This window comes from Pseudochaenichthys georgianus, chromosome 1 (genome assembly GCF_902827115.2).
Source record: "Pseudochaenichthys georgianus chromosome 1, fPseGeo1.2, whole genome shotgun sequence".
Lineage (NCBI taxonomy): Eukaryota > Metazoa > Chordata > Actinopteri > Perciformes > Channichthyidae > Pseudochaenichthys > Pseudochaenichthys georgianus.
Window position 1 is genome coordinate 10,702,629 of NC_047503.1, and position 18,927 is coordinate 10,721,555.

Sequence of the window (18,927 nt, forward strand, 5' to 3'; positions counted from 1 at the left end):
TTCCAATGCACAATGTTTTACTTGTAAAGGATATCACTGCACACTTTAAAGACTACTCGGTTTTATTAAAACTGAAGGTTTTTTTTAAAGAATACGCCGACATTTCGTTGACGTGTAGTGATTTTGCATTGAAAGCAACACAAATCATTTATCGGCTACGCCAGCATTTTTATTTTAGAAATCGGAGAAACCGTCTTTTGAATTGTATGTAGTATGCTGTACATTTTTGTAATTTATCCTGCTGTAAACGTTAATTGTACACCAATTATATCCATATTTCTGTAGACTAAATAAAAGGCCATTTCAGGGCTTCTGTGCAGGACCGTCCTGTATATAGCCATTTTAGAGAGCTGTGTACAGGACGGTCCTGTATATAGCCATTTGGCGCTGTGTACAGGACCGTCCTGTATATAGCCATTTCAGAGACCTTATATACAGGACCGTCCTGACTCCTGTATATAGCCACTCCCGAAACAGAGCAGCGATGGCACAAGCCAAGAACCATGGTAAGTACAGTATGTGTTCACAACTAATCCACGGCTTAATGAGTATTTCCTTTGTGCCAAGAGCTGATCTAGTATGTTGCATCAACAACCTTTTCAATTAATTTGACAATTATTTTGTGTAATTAATAGGGTGTGAAACCAGGCAGAGTGAGTGACATGGTGTTCATTTCCACTAAGCCAAAGCCAACACACTCTCACTCCCTAAGCGTCCAATAGCGACGTTTGGTCAGTGTCCGTGGCGTCCAATTGTGACGCTCCTAGGCTCCTTCAGCCTCATTTCAGATGAAATATCTACATACATCTTATAAGAGTAATACATTATGTATAATATCAGTTAAAATAAGTGCTTCAACATAGTTAACATTGCTGGAGGTATGCACAAATATTGATAGATGTCTTGTAATGCACTATTGAGGAACCTGCAACCCAAGTTTTTCATTCAGTGCAGAACTACACCACAGTTGTTTAGGCCTATATGATATGTCAATAAACCTTAGAAAATCTTGAAATCTTGAACGGGATGTGCAAAATAGTCATTACATACAGTCTTTAATTAACAATTAGTAGAGAATAACGAGTAATGAATATACTTTATAGGGATCGTATTAATATCTAATAATAAAAATATTGAAATTCAATAACATGCTTTAACCACCAGGTGTCCCTTGATATCAGCTGTGCACCTTTATGGTGTAAATACAGCCTATCTACCAATTGGATCAAATATAAAAGTGAGCCGAATTAGTGTTGATACTGCAAGGAGACGTATTGTGTGAAAAGAAATGTAAGATGTTGTTTAATGGCTGATATATTTATGATCCACGTCACGTTTTCAGTTCCTCATGTTTGTCTTCTCATCAGGGCTCTATAAATACAGAACTACGGCAGATATGTAATATGTAATGCAGCCGAACCGTGTATTACAATGCCGTTATGTGATGACTTTCAAAGAGAAAAGCAAGCACACTCCGAATAAGGTATTATTATTATTTTGGTCTGTTTCCGGTATTTGTTAATGACGATGTGCTCTGAGATGTGAGACTGGAATTGCACAGGGGGGAAATAACGTAGGCTATCTTTAGATGCGGATTTTGTTAAACTAATATGTTTAGGCTGTGGACCAACACTATACATTGACGGGGAAGGGGGGTAGCAATAAAGATAACACCATTAAACAGTTACACAACATAACAGAAATAATATCGATAGCAGCGTCCCTAGCAACCACCTTGGTAACAATGAAAACGTCGCGATTTCCTGAAGTAATCTTCGTAATAACTAGCAAACTAAAGATCATGTACATCCACTGCACACATAATCTGAAGTAACAACTCATATTTCTCGCATCAAATGACATCAAAACGCATTTTAATGGCCAAACTAACTTTAAAATAGCCATTTTCCACCTAGAATAAAACGAATTTCGGCCATGTTTTCTTTTTCTGCAGGGAGAAATTTGAAGATCACGTGACATAGACGCCAGCCATCGGAATGAATGGTGAAAAAAAACGGGGTTTGTCAAACAGAGCACATGGTGTAGGCCAAACGATAGCTGGGGATTCTGGGTAGTGTAGTGTCTTCTGCCATCCTTTACTCAGAAAACATATTTGTTTCTCCGAATCGAAGGGGGAAAATACAAAAGCATTGCACACAATTTAAACCAATCAATGTTGTGTAATTAACAAGGATAATCTGGTGTTTTTTAGTCGATGAGTAGTGCAGATATCACTGTAAAATCAATCGACAGTAAGAGGAGTACTTACTTCCGGGTGTAAAATTCTCCGTTATCCAATGGGAATGGATGCTCACATTGCCTTTAAGGGCAGCCGGCATAAACGAATGCCGTGCTTCCATGAGCGTCAAATCCCGACGCAGATGGGAATACATTGCAATCAGTTGAAAGCTATTTGCGTCCCTTTATGACGCTGAAGGAGACTAGGAGCGTCAAAATTGGACGCCACGGACACTGACCAAAGTCGCTATTGGACGCTTAGGGAGTGAGAGTGTGTTGCCAAAGCAGTTTACAGTTGCTGACGGTGTAAGGTAATATATATTGTCCTAAGTAATTGTATGTAGCCTGCTACAACTTTGTGACTGTTGTCCGAGTGTAAAATTGTTCTTAAAGTCCTAATTATCATATAAACATGTTCAAAGCAGTACACGTTACAAGGCCGTGCGGGGGGAGCTGCCAGACCCAGATGTCCTCAAAGTCAGCGAGGCATACAAGGACTTCTCAGCAGACATCGCACCACGAAAAAAAAACGAATGGCTCACTACTCAACTCAACGACTAACAGTCTAGGATATGTTGGAAATGCACACATTAGGCTATATATATTTTTTGCATGTACTTTCTGAATATTGTATATCTGTTCATCTGTTATATAAACTAGCATTACTTAAATATGCAGAGACTAATTGAAATGTTTAAATATATATATCTCCAGACTTCTGTCATTTTATACTTGCTTTTTTAATACTAGACGAGCAGCAAATGGGATGCTTTTAAATGTTCCTTTGATGCAGTCAGAGCTTGGTAAAGCTGCATTCTCCCACTATGCTCCCTTTTTATGGAATACGCTGCAAGTAAAACTTTGTCTAGAGGCACTTCCTACTGTAAATGCTTTTAAAGGTATGCTACGATTAGCCCTTCATGAAACATGTAACTGTTTTACCTGATGCTATTGCTGATGTGATTATGCTTCTTGCCACTGCACAAATGGCCTTCTGTATTTATATTTGAATTGTATGTTTTTTTTGTTTAATGCCTTTGTTTTATGTTGAAACTTGTTGTGTGCCGTGTTGGTCAGGACTCCCTGGAAGAAGAGATCTTGTATCTCAATGGGACATTCCTGGATAAATAAAGGATAAATAAAATAAAATAAAAAATATGTATTTCCCCCCCCCCCCGATATAACATCAACCTATGTTTTGTAAAAGTTTATTTAATTAATCTGTAAAATGTTATCATATTGTGGATTTATTAAATGATGTATTTGCCTTTGTTATTTACGTGTGCGTTTGTTTTGAGGATATAATTCACTAGTACCTAAACATAGTATGGTATAACTGCTTTTTGTAATGAAATACACAATTGGTTTGGGAGCAAGACATCTTTTAATCGCTGTTGCCCAGGCTTGCCGAAATGAATGGAAACGTATCTCCCGATTATAACATTACATTGTGTAACTTGCTGCTGTTAAATACCGTCAAACTATGTGCAATATATACTTTATATACATATGCCATCTTGAATAACTAATATATATATAGGCTACCGGGCTGCTAAATCCTAAGAACTGCTACAGGATTTGATTTGTAGATTTGATTATCTTTTTTTTTTAGCATATTGTTTATTATATTATAACTTAGTACTTTTTAACGCATACATGTAAGATATTCAACACTAAGCTGTCTGTGGCTCTTTCCTGCTTCAACGCTGCACATTTCCCCTCTGTGGGACTAATAAAGGTATTCTGATTCTGATAACGGGACGAATTTGTACAAAGGGGCACACAGCAATGTCGTGCCGACTTTCTTACACGCTGGAAGGCCAATCGCTTTTCTTTACCCCGAAATCCGCTCATTCTTGCTCTCGGTGTGACATAACAAACTGTCAAGCTGTCAAAACTCTGTACTCAGCCGCCGGAAGTTGATAGACGCCATCTTGTGCACAGAGCCTATTTAGTGCGGACTAATGGGTAAACATAAAATGAAAATCTTTTTTAAATGTCCTGTACGCACATTGTACGCATCGGTGTTCCTTGGGATCAATTTGAACATAAAATGACATTGAGGTGACCATTACATGCAAATGTCTCATTGTAAAACAAAACTACCCTCTGCTTTAGTGATTGTTTGTTAGTTATTATCTTTAACAACATCAAAAATATCTTACTTTAACATTTTATTTCAGCCAGTGAGATTTGATGGTGATTTCTATATAAAAAATATATAATATGTAAGAACATCTGAGGATAATAGGACTTTTAATTGTATGGCCAACTTTCAGCCATAAGCCTTCCTATGCTAATATTTATTGACAAACAGCACATTGTTTGTTCCTTGCCAAAATTAAGAATTACAAGTTGGCCTACTCTGTTGTACCTATGGAAAAGTGAAAATTACCAAATGAATTGTGGATAAAGTATTTATTAATTTGACATGCTTTAAAATAAGTCGAACGATTTAAAAGGAAAAAGTTCCCATTGTAAAATTATACCATTGTCATGCATAGGCCATATTGATTTTTTTTTTTACAGTCACATTTATTCAGACAAAAAAAAGGGCATAGGAGCAGTTTAGTATGACACCTATATTTATTATCTGCTTTCTCAATGACAGAAAAAACAACACACCAAGGAAATATACATAGTAATCAAATGAATTAAAACTAAAGGTTTAGAATTCTCAAAAGAAGGCTGGCCATTGTTGTCAGGGAGTTGTTCAAGGGGTAGTATCCACTTTCAGAAAATGTAATGCTGGCAGAAAAATACATTTACAAAAGATATAACATGAAATCTGTCCCTTGTAAAATAAAACAGTGTGCGATACAATGGCAATATAAGAAAATCAAAAAAGGAGAATTCCGCAAAAATACGACATTAAATCAGTATTTTTTCCTAAACAATGTTTGAAACACTTGAAAGAAAAACTTTTGTTTAGACTATAATGGACACAGATAAACGCTTAAGTCGTGTTACAGTGCTCTGATGATTGTGGGAAATGGACACATCCTCTTTTGGCGTGTTAAGACTATACAGAACATTTGAAAAAAATAAATCGTTTCACCTCAAGAGAAATACGTGTGGTCATACCGAGCTGTATAAAAACAATGGCCATACATTCATTGTCTTTTTCAGGGATGGCTTCATTGGTTTCTTGTCCAGTGTGAAAGCACAATTTTAAATTGTTGTCGTAGGTGTTACATTATTGCCCAAGCAGTACAATGTTAACTTATATAGATTTTTTTTTTGTAACAGTCGTCAAAATCAAGGCAATAAAAGAAAGAAACAATATAAAGAATCAAAATCTAGCAGATAAAATACTTACAATTGCCTTTTTTTGTATTTACAAAATGTTCACAAAGAAAATGGAAAACCAGTCCTTATGTAATAGTTCCGTAATTGTATGTTTGCTAGCAATTAAAATAAGAAAAATAAATGAATAAATAATTTAAAAAAAAATCATGTGATATTACAACATCAAGCGATTTGAACATATCTGCTATGAGAATACTTAAAATTAAGGTTTTTAAAAATGTTACAATATCCAGTTGCTTTTGCAGCAATGCTTCTCTGGCTATTCTCAGCCACAATCCTTTGCATAGCGGATTCATGAATAAAGTATGTTATTTCGAATGCAGCCCCAATGTTTTAATGTGAGCTTGCAAGTAAGGATGATATCACTTGTACTTTCACAAAATTGAAATGAAATTATTTGTTGAAATATTTTTAACTAAACTCAAATGAACTCTTGGTAAGAATGTAAAAGAGCTTATCTCCTTAAATGAAGTGATATTGAAGCCTTCTTAAAGCCAATAACATCCTCAGAAGAAAAGGGTGGCATATTGGATGTCCATCTCTCATGGGATTTTATGAACATTTTTGACATGCTTTTTCAGGTGGCCTGACTGCTTGAAACACTTATCACAGTGAGAACAGGCATGTGGTTTCTCCCCTGTGTGAATATACTTATGCCTTTTCAGGTTATTGGAGTCTAGAAATCCTTTCCCACAGTATGAACACCAGTGTCTCTTCTCCCCATTATGCCACCTTAAATGCATATTAAGTTCTACCCTCCTTGCAAATTTCTTTTCACAGAGGTTGCAATGAAATGGTTTCTCTCCAGTGTGCATCCGTAGGTGGGCTTCCACATCTCGTTTTGTGAAGAACCCTTTGTTGCAGATCTGGCAAACAAAAGGCTTGATCCTCCTGTGCACCATCTTGAGGTGTTTGGTGAGGCCGAAACTATAGACAAAGCCCTTCCCGCACTGTGGGCAGACATGGATCCTACCATTGCGGTGAACCCGTGCATGGCGTTTGAGACATTTCGTGTCTGGGAAGCCCTTCCCACAGAGCGTGCACGAGAAGGGTCGGTGCCCAGTGTGGAGACGAACATGGCTTTCTAGGGCTGCAACGCTGCTGAGGACACGGCCGCACTGCCCACACTGGTTCTTGAGCAGACGCCTACCAATGACTGATAAAGGCTGTAATGGTGACATAACAGTAGGTCCTCTGACAGGTATAGGGAAGAGAGAAACACTTGGAGGGAAAACTAGCGGTTGATTCTGGGATTTGGGTGATTTTGTCTCTTTCTTCTCCACAGCAGCAGGTGTTTTTTCGTCTGATACTCTGGGAGGAGTCCAGATGCCTTTAACTGTAATTCTTCTCCGAGTGTCACTATTCTCTGCTGACTGGCTTGTTTTAGCTCCATTCTGCAACTTGGATTGACTGGAACTTCTCATTTTGGCCACTATTTTGGCTTTTGCTGCTTTAGCCAACTTGTTAGCATTCACCACTCTTAAATTATTTTTAGGACCAGTAACATCTGGACTTAATCTTTTTTTTTTTGCAGGAGTGGATTCCCTTGTCTTCCTAGGACTGACACAACCTTTAGCCAATTTAGGCCACCTAATACTTGGGGAACCAGGGTTCAACTTAACCTCTTTAGTACTAGCCTCATCTGAAGTTATTCTATACCCAAGACTGAAGGAATTGGTTTCCCCTTGAATCTGTGCACTGGTAGTAACATCTTTAGGTAAGGTACATCTTCTACGGCAGAAAGAAGGCGACTCCTTCAAGATAATTTGAGGGCTAGTGCCAGTTTTACTTAAAGTAGTCCTCTTTGGGTCCACAGAAGTGGTTTCAGAACTTTTATTGCTAGCGCCATCTCTAGTTGAACTAATCCTCCCAGGACGCACAGAAATGCTGTCAGTCTTTTTTGAGCCAACACTTTCATTCGGTGAGCTACCCTTTATAGGACTTGCAGAAGTGGATCTTGTCTTTTTAGGGGTGGCACTTTCTTTAATTGAGATAGATTTTCTAGGACTCAGGGAAGTGGATTTATCCATTTTAGAGCTAGCACTTTGGTTACTTAAGCTAGACTTTCTAGGGCTGACAGAAGTTGATTTTCTGTTTTTAGGGCTAGCACTTTCTTTCATTGAGATAGATTTTTTAGGACCCATGGAAGTGGATTTATCCGTTTTAGAGCTATCACTTTGTTTACTTAAGCTAGACTTCCTAGGGCTGACAGAAGTTGATTTTCTGTTTTTAGGGCTAGCACTTTCTTTAATCGAGATAGATTTTCTAGGACCCATGGAAGTTGATTTATCCGTTTTAGAGCTAGCACTTTGTTTAGTAAAGCTAGACATCCTAGGACTCAGAGAAGTGGATTTTTTAGTTGTGGAGCCAACATCTACACCTGTAGACCGGCGAGTGGACTCTCTAGTAGCCTTAAACCTCTTAGAACTGACCAGTGGATCACTAAAAGTCCTCTTGGATCCAACACTAGCTCCAGATTGTCCAGATCTCCTGGGAATACAAGTAACAGGGTAAACAGATTTCTTGGCTGGAGATGTAACATCTTTAACCAATCCTGAGTCTTTTGGCATCAGGAAAATTGATTTTTTTGTTTTTTTATTGGCTGGACTGTCATTTTTTAATCTAAGATTTATAGGCCTTATAGTTTCTTTGCATGGATTAATTTTAGATCTTTGAGTTTGCAAGCGAGTTTTGAGATGACTTTGGAGCTTGTCCAAAATAGATTTTTTGTGAAACCTTTTCTTGTCACCAGTTATGGTGTCTTCAGAGGAAGCTGTGGCATCCAGGGAGTCCTCAGAGGAAGTCTATAATAAAAAGGAAAGATAAAGAAAGAAATTTAGCAAAAAGTTGCAAGAGTAGCCAAGAAATATATTAAGGTGCTCCTTAAACATCCAAGGCCATTGTGAGGAACATTTCAGGCCAGTGAATAAACACCAATGTTACCATTCACACCCAACATTTCACAAGTAATACAAGGGGCGTAGTTAGGACCTTGAAACATTGGGGTCTTAGCCCAGCCCAGATTTTCTATTTCATGGGTGCTTGGAACATATTTGTCATTCACATTAGGGGTCAACCGATTATCGAGGCCGATATTCCGCATTTTACAGATTATTGGTATCGGCTTTTTTTTTTTTAAATCAAATTGCCGATACGACTTTGGCTCTGATGCGGCCGTTTCTCTGGCTGCAGTCACCACTGTTCACGAGCAATGTCCCGCCCACAGCACTATCTGATAGGCTATTACTGAATTGTCAATCAACACTGAAGATTTTCTGGGCTGCAGCCAGCCAGAGGCAGGACCTTCTTAGATTACAGGCAGGTGCGAAGAACGCAGACACAGACAGAGGCAAGCAGCAGCAGTGAGCGGTGTTTCGAAGGTAAATCAGTTGAAAGCCGAAATTCAATAAACATCCCAATCCCCTATGCCGAAGTTGCAAAAACACCACGATCTTATGATCCAATTCGATCAGTTTCCCAGTTACAAAGGGACAGGGGGGGCAGGTAGCATCTCACAGCGGAGAAACTGTGACGAACTGCTAGTGGAGCCTCGCAGCAACTCTGCTTTCTGCACCACAATCTGGTGCTGCTGAATTGGGACTACTAAATGAGTGAGACTCAAATATCAGAAGTTCAGAACAGGTTTTAGTAGTTTTTATTTTATTTTTTACTTCATTTACTTTACTCAGGGTCACAGAGAGGAAACCAGTTTTAAGATGTTGAAAAGTTCATTAAACGTAAAAAGGCATTTCATAGAAGTTCTATTATTCTACATTTTGACACCAAGATTTTCTTATTTTACTGCAAATGTATATCGGTTCCAAATATCGGTTATTGGTCTCCTTGATTACTAATAATCGGTATCGGTCTTGAAAAAGCCATATCGGTCGATCCATAATTGACATATACAAATACGGCGCAAAAAATGATCAAGGTTGTATCCATATATCGTTAAATTACTTGTTAATATAACAATGGTCATATGATCAGATTGTACAGTAAGTCGACAAGTTACAAATTATTGATGTGATTATCATATATTGCACAATGAGTAGATAACAGGAAAATGAATGAGATCATGACCATATCTGAAGACAGGTCAATAATTAAATTATTATGACAGACCGATGCCCAAACAATCAACACCATTACAGCCTGGTTAATTATTATTTCCCATGGAAGGCGTTCTTCCGAACATGTAGAATTAGTAATAGTACTTTATCCTTGAGACAATGGATTTGATAAACCGACAAACGAGTGATAACTCTTAACATACCTTTGTTGGGTCTTTCGTAACAGGTGTCACTGCCAGCTGTGCAAGGAACTGTGCTTTAGTCATCCATGAATGAGGAGTTGACATGTCCTCGGTGGCGATTGGAGTTAGTTGCATGATGTCAGCCGATGATTTATTTTCTGTAGGTGTTGTGTTGGGGGCCAATGTTGAGTTCTCAAAGTCTGGTGTTGACACCTCGGAAGGTGTTCTGCCTTCAGAGGATAATGATGCCTTCTCTTGAATACCTTTGGGCTTTTCTGCCATCTGAGAGATATTCACAGGCAGAACAACAGGAGTTTCTTTTAATCCAGGACATAACTCAGTGGATGACACAAGCGTCTTTGATGGCGTCGTTGACATAACCACAGATGATGGTTTCTCTTTTGTGATACCTTCTTTCAAGTTTTCAGAAGATCCATCTGTAGGCAGTCTAGAGACTTTCACTGCTTCTTTGGCTGATATTGGAAATGAGAGCCTGGTTAATCTGATCACGACAGAGAGTTTCTTTGCAACAGTTTGTGTTATCACTGGAGGCACAGAGGTAGGCACTGGCCCCTCTGATGCGTTTAAACTGGGAATGTTTTCTGTAGGTGCTTTTATTAGCTCAGAAACGGAGTCTATTTGTTGGGGATATTCTAAAATAGGTTCCGATGTTTCACTCTTGTTTTGAAACAACACTTTGGGGTCTTCCTCTGAAGCAATTTGTGGATTCACAGTAATCCTTAACTCATGTGAAGGTGAAATCAAATTGGGCGATGACAGTGTAACAAGAGCATCTGATTTGGCTGTATCTTGCTTGGTTTTCGGAATGATGGTCTGTGAATGAAGCAACCTTGACGCCACAGCTGACACTTCTCTTGGAATTATTATTGTGACTTGAGGTTGTTGTGTTGGCCCTGACAATGAGTCTTTTGCGGTTGTGGTTGACTGTGAAGGGTCAGCAGAAACCAATTTCATGGACGCAGGGTCTACTGTTGTCTGAGGAACAGAGGCTTTGAAAGGGGTTCCGAGAAGCAAGCCGGCAGTTAAGGAGTCTGGAAGTATACTCTTCTTCTGTGCAGCAACAACTGTTGACACAACAGTAGGAGGCTGGGAGGGAGATGGTGCTCCTATTTTAGGAGGTTTTAAGAAGGATAATGATCTTGGCATGGTAATTATTTTACGAGAGACTGACTTGATCGTTTTGCTGGTTGCTACTGATGTTACCGGAGAAGCAGAAGATTGCTGTTGAAGTGCCCGCATAATGCTTTGAACCGCAACATGTGTTAAGGGAATTGAAGATATAGTAGGTTTAGATGGAATTACTTTATGCTGTTGTTTTGGTAGGACAAAGTTGATGTTGGACTGAAGCTCATTGGTCGGAGTTATATCAGAATTCACAGGAGAGTCATTGTGTTTCTCTATTGTCGATTGGTCCTTTGTGGAGAGCTCGGTAACAGCCAGCTTGCATGCAGCTTTACATGGTTCAACAGAAAGCGGTGGTGTCTGTTGCTCTGCTGCGACCTCGTCCACAGTTTGTAGGATGCCCACATGAGATGCACTCTGGGTCTTAGCTGGTGCTGCCACATCCACTGTTGACTGAGTCATAGCTTCAACTAATAGCATTGCATCCTGAAGAGTTACAGAGCTACAACGTTCTCTGGGCTGATCTTCAAGAGGGTTTAATGTTTCAATTGAAGATAAAGATTCAGTGGATGGAGTTTTAATCGAGATTTTTTCATTTTCCATGGAGAGTTGTTGAGGTTTAGAGGTTTTACCCTTTCTAGAGGAACATCTTGTACCTACAGATGGTACTGAAAAAGTCGGAGAACCATTTTCTTTCATAGGCTGTTGCTGATTTTTGGCTTGCTTTGGCGGCCGTCCTCTTCTACGTGGCACTGGCAACTCAGGCTGGGAACTACCCTCAACGTCTCCACTTTTTGATTCTTCAAATTCTTTTCCTTTATTGAGTTGTTTACGTGGTGCACGTATTCTTTTCCCTGTAGTTTTAGGAGTAACATCAGCCTGTTCATTTACTGTTATTTTGCTCTCCTTTGGACATGGTACGCTGACCACTAATGGTTGCTCTTTTTGAAGAGGTTCAACCTCTGATTCATTATGAGCAACCACCGATTGGGGCTTTCCAGTTTCTCCCTGCGTTGCTGATATGTTTTGACTTACTTCAGAATCTTCTTCTATGTTGTTGTTTATGGAAGCAAGTGAGAAGACTATTGAAGTCACCAATTCAGGCAATTGGTTCTGAGCTCCTTGTAGACCACCATTACTTCCCAAACAGGGTTGTTCTAGGGCTACTGGGGTCTTTTCTTGGGGCGTGGGTATTTCTCCAGTTGAACTTTCCTGGTTAACGAGACGCCCTCCAATTTCAGTTGCAGAAGCAGAGGCCTGGGGTGAATCTATCAGTGAAAGAGACATTTTAGAGGAAACATTAGAAGAATAAAGGGAGAATGGTAAGGAGCAAACCTTGACAAATTCTGGCAATCTTACAAACTATCAAACTAGTTAAGAAAATAACAGTTAGTTTTAACTCATTACCTGGTTGATCACCTGAAACTTGCCCGCAGACCACCATTTGCTCCACTTCCTCTTGCTTAACGACGGAATGCGACTTAGAATCATAGGAATCCTGCGGTAGAGGAATTTTTTTTTAAATTTCAACAAGACAACATAGATGAAAAAAAAACATTGCCGATTTTTTTAAATACAAACACACCTCCTGTTTGACAACTATAAAGGCCATTTGAGTAGTTCCCTCATAGTTGTGGTCGTGCAGAGTGTTCTCAATCTCCTGATGATTCACAGGTGGACATTGCTCCACCAGCATAATTCGGGAAGGAACAATATCTGTACAAATAAACACACAGAAAATAGGACAATTCGTTATTTCTGTGCCTTACATCCTGAAACTTTCACAAAAAAAAATCAAAATGTGTAACACTGGAAAATCCCTAAATACTGATCCAACCTACTAAATTGTTTATGCTCAATTTCCCATCCATCTGTGTTATGTACATGGTTCTACATATTCTTAGATAGTTTGAGTGTTATGCTTGTAAGTAATAGTGTCACGTCAACAAATACTTTCGTACTATGTTGATGCCGAAATTCTGAAAAGGTGATGTGCCGGTTTCCGAAAGGCTACTCCTTCTCCATAATGCCTGTAGTCAGGGCTCGGGATTAATTACCCTTTAAGTACATTTAAAATGCATTTATTTGTGTTTTTCGTTTTCCTTCATACCTACCATAATGTGGCACTTTTTGCATTACAAGTCATTATTTCTGACACATGCAACATAAAGAAAAACAAATGTTAAATTGCACCTATCATGCTATTTTCAAAGGCATATATTATGGGTCTCAGATATATAAAAACATGTCTATGATGTGTTTTGCTCAAAATACAAACAGATCATGCATTTTAGAAATCCCTCATATCCCTCTATTCCAGCCCTGTTGGAAAAAAAAAAAGAGGAGGAAGCGGACCTAATGTGTGATCAGAATTCTATCTGAGATAAAGTTAAAGTGCACCTATCATGCTATTTTTAGGCAATAGCATAGGTCTCAGATGTATAAAAAACATGCCTATGAAGTGTTTTGCTAAAAATATTTAAACAGATCACCCATTCTAGCCATGCTTCATATCCCTCTATTTCAAAAGTGCTGATTTGGGGTATAAAGCTTAAAAAAAATAAAAAAGTGATACAAAATAAAAAAGGAGGGCGCTGAGCTCTTGCGGGAACCGGCAGCCACTGTCTAAACTAAATACTGCCGTGATGAAACGTGAAAGCCATATCATGGATTATCAAGGATTATTTCTGAAACAGTATGGAGCTCAAAGGCTTTCTCTCTTGCCGGTTATACCACAAGGTGTGTTCCTTTTTATATCCAGCTTCTTCACACACATGCTCTCCAGTACAGGTTAGCTCTGAGTGTTAGCGATGCTAATGTAAACACCAGTGTTTCTCATATACAAATAGTGACGGCGCAGCGCCGCTGCTGAAATATGTGCGCCAGCCAGGTACCCAAACAAATAAATAATAAGTGGCGCCCCTTTTTCATTTTTGATTGTCTGTTATGTGGATTTGTGTTACTGTACGTTCAATAAAGGTGTATTTTTTGCTAAATCTTGAGACATTGCCACTGTATGTACTAGGCAGAGCCGATTTTTGGCATAGGCAGTCGCCTAGGGCGCCAGATCTTTTTACCATTGGCGCTCATCCTAATTTTCTACCTTAATGTAACAACATTCATAATTAAGTAAATGTAACACCCTTTTCACCCCGGTTACACTTTTCATTTGCCCTGTACGATGGGCGCTCTAAGTGATGAAAGTGGGGGATGTTGGCTTATCAGGCGCCCGCAGCTCACAGCCAAAGTGCGAGCTTGGGAGCGAGCGAGAGAGGGCACACCGGTACCGGCGCTGTTGTTATTAGAATCTGGTGCTAGCTGCGCTAACGGATATAAGAAGTAGATGTTTCTACAACCAGGGTGGAAGAGAGCTCTCCTGTCAGACTGAGAGGCTCAGTGAGGTAAAGGACTCTGAGTGTTTAGATAGTTGATTTTAGTCTAAGTCATCTCAGTGGGTCTCAAACGTTTTGACCACAAATTATGTAAACACATATTTCCAAGGCACTCCTTTATAATTATTAGGATAAATAAAAACAGGTTTGAAATCATTCCAATGTATATTATAGGACAGTAAACCAAAAATATCGTTTAAAGTTGGAGATTTACAAAAATATGCATAAATAAATATTAACTAGGTAAAAATAAGATATGAATGAACAACAAAAATAAAATAAGTAACATGTATTTGTTATTGGCTATGGTAGGTTATTGGTTATGTTCATATACTTATTTGATTATTAAAATGTAAACCGATCTTTTTCAAATGGGTGTTTTAGAGTTGTACCCCCTAGATCAGGTCTCTAGTAATTGTGTGCTCAAAGTGCACCAGATTGAAGCGTCTGACTTTAAAATGTTCAAAAACATCTTGCTGGGGGGGGGGACCGCCCTAGAGGATGTGACGTTCACCCCCCAATTCAAACATGTTCATACAATACTGAATACATTTTGACGTATATTACCTACGTCAATAAGTTTCTGTTTTTGTAGTGTATTTGTCTTTTGTAGAGATTTTTCATTTATTCTTTATATATAAAATCTTGCATGGGACAGCAAATTGGCTAGAACCGGCCCTGGTACAAGGCCTCAAGAGCCTTTCTTGTGCTGGCACATAGAAACAAATGGGCGGGGCGCACTTTGCACACACCAATGTTCACATTATGCTGGGCCCACGTGCCTTAGCACCGCTGCTATGACTAGGGGAAACTGAACACCGACCATATTACGTCCATTGTTTCCGATGCCGTGGGTCCACATTTTCGATATTGCGTCATATCGGACGAAAATCTGGATCAGCTCCGTTGTACCCCCGTTTTTAAAAGATTTGGGTATGGAGGAAAAGAGAAAGGGTTTTATTTTCTGACGCTGTGTGAGTTCCCCGACACACCGGGGACACATATTTATGTATAAAAGACATAAAAAAAGTGCATTTAGCATGATAGGTCCCCTTTAAGTTGTATTAAAAAGAAAACATGTGATAACACAGTTGAATATCGCGATGAAAATATCACTTGTGATAAACAAATACTTAAAAATAAAAAAGTTTGAATGTCTTTCTGCAGATTCAGTGCCAACATAGCCCCCAGCTGTAGCCTATGCAGACATTAAGAAAGTGCAGAGCGTAAATGCATGGCACATGAATTGCAGTCTTATACGCGATACATATACAGTGAATGTTGATATCGCGATAACGACACATTTTCAATATATAGTATATAAGTCAAACACTAATATTGTCTTTTGTGGTGACCTTTTCATGTTTTATCAAGAAATAGTTGTTTTAAACTGGCATTCCAGGGCAGGTCTTCATTACAAGTAGAAAGTGTTTGTCTTCCGCTTCCGACTCCCATTCATCGGCTCTACAAGAGAAACCATACAATGATATCTTGGCTAACTGCTTTGACGCAGCGTTTTAAAGGGGACCTATCATGCAAAATGCACTTTTTGATGTCGTATATATATATATATATATGGCGTTAATTTTTTTTTGCGTTGACAGCCCTAATATATATTAGGGCTGTCAACGCAAAAAAAATTAACGCCACTAATTATTTTAACGCGATTAACGCATGTGTATTTTTTTTCTCGGCCGCCCCGTAGTTTCAGAGCGCATCGAGTTTAAAATACCATCTAAAAGCTGATGCTGACAGCCCCGCTCCTGCCACCCGCTTGTGGCAGACCACACTTCCACGCTCACCGGCAGGCACCGACTGGCCATCGGGAGGACCGGGAGGGTGTGTGTATGTGTGGCCCGAGCGAGTGAGAGAGACCTTCCGTGCATTGCTGTTGTTAGCATCTGGTGCTAGCTAGCTGCGCTAACAGATATAAGGAGCTGTTTAAATGAAAACAGAGGAGCGACGTCAGAGTTCCCGTTAGACGGCAAATCTAAATCTCTTCGGTCAAAATAATTTCCCTTTCGCGCAATACCGCTTCAGTTGCGCCACTTATGTGACAGCCAAGAAGAGTATGTGACAGACAAGAATAGTCAATTCTAATGTCTAACACGTAATGTGGAGAAAGAGATGTCCTGAATGGGTTGATTTTGCGTTGATCTGTTGGTAATGCCTCGGGGTTCCGGTGGGCATGTAAACAAATGCATAATGCTGCGCTATACTTTGTGGCCCCAGTTGCATAGCGACACTTATTGTGTAGGTGTCTTTTTAATAAGCAGGTAGTCATATCATTAGCTAGAACTAGCTGGATCTGATCGATATGGACATAAACGCGAGTGAAGTCTAATCTGGCGGGAGAGAGAGAGAGAGAGAGATCAGCTGCTGCTGACGAGTCGACACGCAGCTCTGCATGATCAGATGCAGCGGTGAGCGGACAAAACACACACACTTCAGGTTAGAATATCACACGTAGCCAGTGTGCGAAGTGGGCTCCTCCCGTTTTGCCAGTACTGTGGTATTAGTGGTTTAGGAAGAGGGGAATTATTCACAAATCCAGCGCTCCCTAATACTTTGAACCTGATCAGTCACCTAAAAGCGTACGAAGACAATAATACAATACACTGTGTGTGCACCCGCGTTGGAGCTATGTGCAATTCAAGGCATATGCACGAACTGGAGCTGCCTGGACGCTGCAATCATGTTGCGCACTATCCGTGCTGACTTTTCGTATAATGTCCCACTGTCTGGCTTCCTGCATAAAGTCAAGTGCTCTGCGCAGTTGTGGCGAAATATCGCTCCTCTGTTTTCATTTAAACAGCTCCTTATATCCGTTAGCGCAGCTAGCTAGCACCAGATGCTAACAACAACAATGCACGTAAGGTCTCTCTCGCTCAGGCCACACATACACACCCTCCCTCCCGATGGCCAGTCGGTGCCTGCCGGTGAGTGTGGAAGTGTGGTCTGCCCATGGAAGTTATCGGTTTCAAAAAACCAATATCGTGCATCCCTGGTATTTATCAAGCGCACACAGGCAGTTTAGTGGTAAAGAATGTATCCTGGTTTAATTTATCAGGCCTCATTGATGTGATGTGTAATATACGTGGATTTAATAGTACCACATAGTTTAGCAAATAAAGTGATCGATCTCCCAGCTATTGCTCTCTGTAGTGTGTAGTATAACGTAACAATACTGACCACATAACAATTGGCATGGTCAACATTTTTAGACAAATGGCTACATAGTATGATCATATCCTACCAACTGTTTTTTAGGGACGATTAGCATTCTTTATAATGTGTCATGTAGAGATTTTAATAGCTTTCCATTACAACTAGCGATGCTCCGATCGCCAATTTTGGGGCCGCTCCGATCCGATGGGGTGGGGGGCTATGGGGATCTTCCATTTAAAGTGATGTTTAAAACTCAGTTAATGGGGCTCATTCACTGGATCTTCCACAAACAACAACCAACATAATTATTAAATTCACATGAAGTACATTATTCAAGTGTGCATTCACTTTGGATAATAACACGGGAGAAATGAGCGGAAGCGCTCTCTTTTCCTCTCTCCCTCTCCTGACAGCCGGTCCCTGTCCATTACATGTCAATTGTTAGAGGCTTTTATCCAAAGCGACTTACATACATATATACTCAATACTGTGGGCAATCCCCACAGGAGCAATTTGGGGCGAAGTGTCTTGACCAGGGACACAACGACATGCTGACTGCAGTGGGGTTTGAACCTGTGACCCCCTGGTCCAAACACCAACGCACAACCCACTGCACCACGTGCCTCCCTGTCCGTCTCATGCAGCTCACTGGTCAAGTAATGAGTGACCCGACAGTGAATAATATATATTTATAACTAGCTAAGTGTGTTAGGTCTAACTCTTAGTGTGTGTTTTGCTCCACTCACCGGTCCGTCACAGCGGGTGGAGCTGCAGGATTTCTGTCTTTTTCGGACACCTTCAAATATTGCCATACTGGTGAAACCATTTTGTCGAGCTTGTTTTACCGCGCACAGCTACAAGTGTCATGTATTTTACGTCAAGTGAATATCGGCCGATAGCGATCGGCGGCCGATTGGAGCATCCCTAATTACAACCTTATTAAACTCTACGTTATGTGAATTGTGATTAAATAAAGAAGTCAAAATGGTAGGCCTACTGATTATAGAATGTATAATGTTAGCATCTTAGTGCTGTATAACGTTAATGTTACATAATGTTACAGGCCAATATTGCTGTTGGTACATCCGGTTACAAAGCCGTTAGCGGAAATAGCATTGTATGGTTTCCCTCATATTTTAAACCCCATGCCTTAGAAATAACTACGTTAGGCTAAGATACTTTATACGTCAATAGCCATGGGCTGCTTTAAGTATTAAACAGAACCACCTACTTGTGGCACTAACAGAAAAGTATGTTAGTTAGGAAAGCCATGCTTGTTGTGGATAGTAATGAATCACAACTCACCGCATTGAATAGCTTGATCACGTTTCTCAGAGCCGTCGCTGGGCCCTGGAGGAGGCTCACTTTCTCCGGAAACGATAAAAACAGTTCGTTCATTTCTTTCAATCTCAAACTGCCAGC

General features: G+C 39.9%; 1 long non-coding RNA gene across 1 annotated transcript; it reads right to left on the reverse strand.

Annotated features, from left to right (window-relative positions):
• Positions 1 to 4,805: 4,805 nt before the first annotated feature.
• On the reverse strand, positions 4,806 to 18,901 carry LOC117448438 (uncharacterized). Its single transcript, XR_011643946.1, has 5 exons — positions 18,811 to 18,901; positions 12,531 to 12,661; positions 12,353 to 12,443; positions 9,824 to 12,213; positions 4,806 to 8,351 (listed from the first exon to the last, which is right to left on the reverse strand). It is a non-coding gene; the product is annotated as an uncharacterized lncRNA (long non-coding RNA).
• Positions 18,902 to 18,927: the final 26 nt, after the last annotated feature.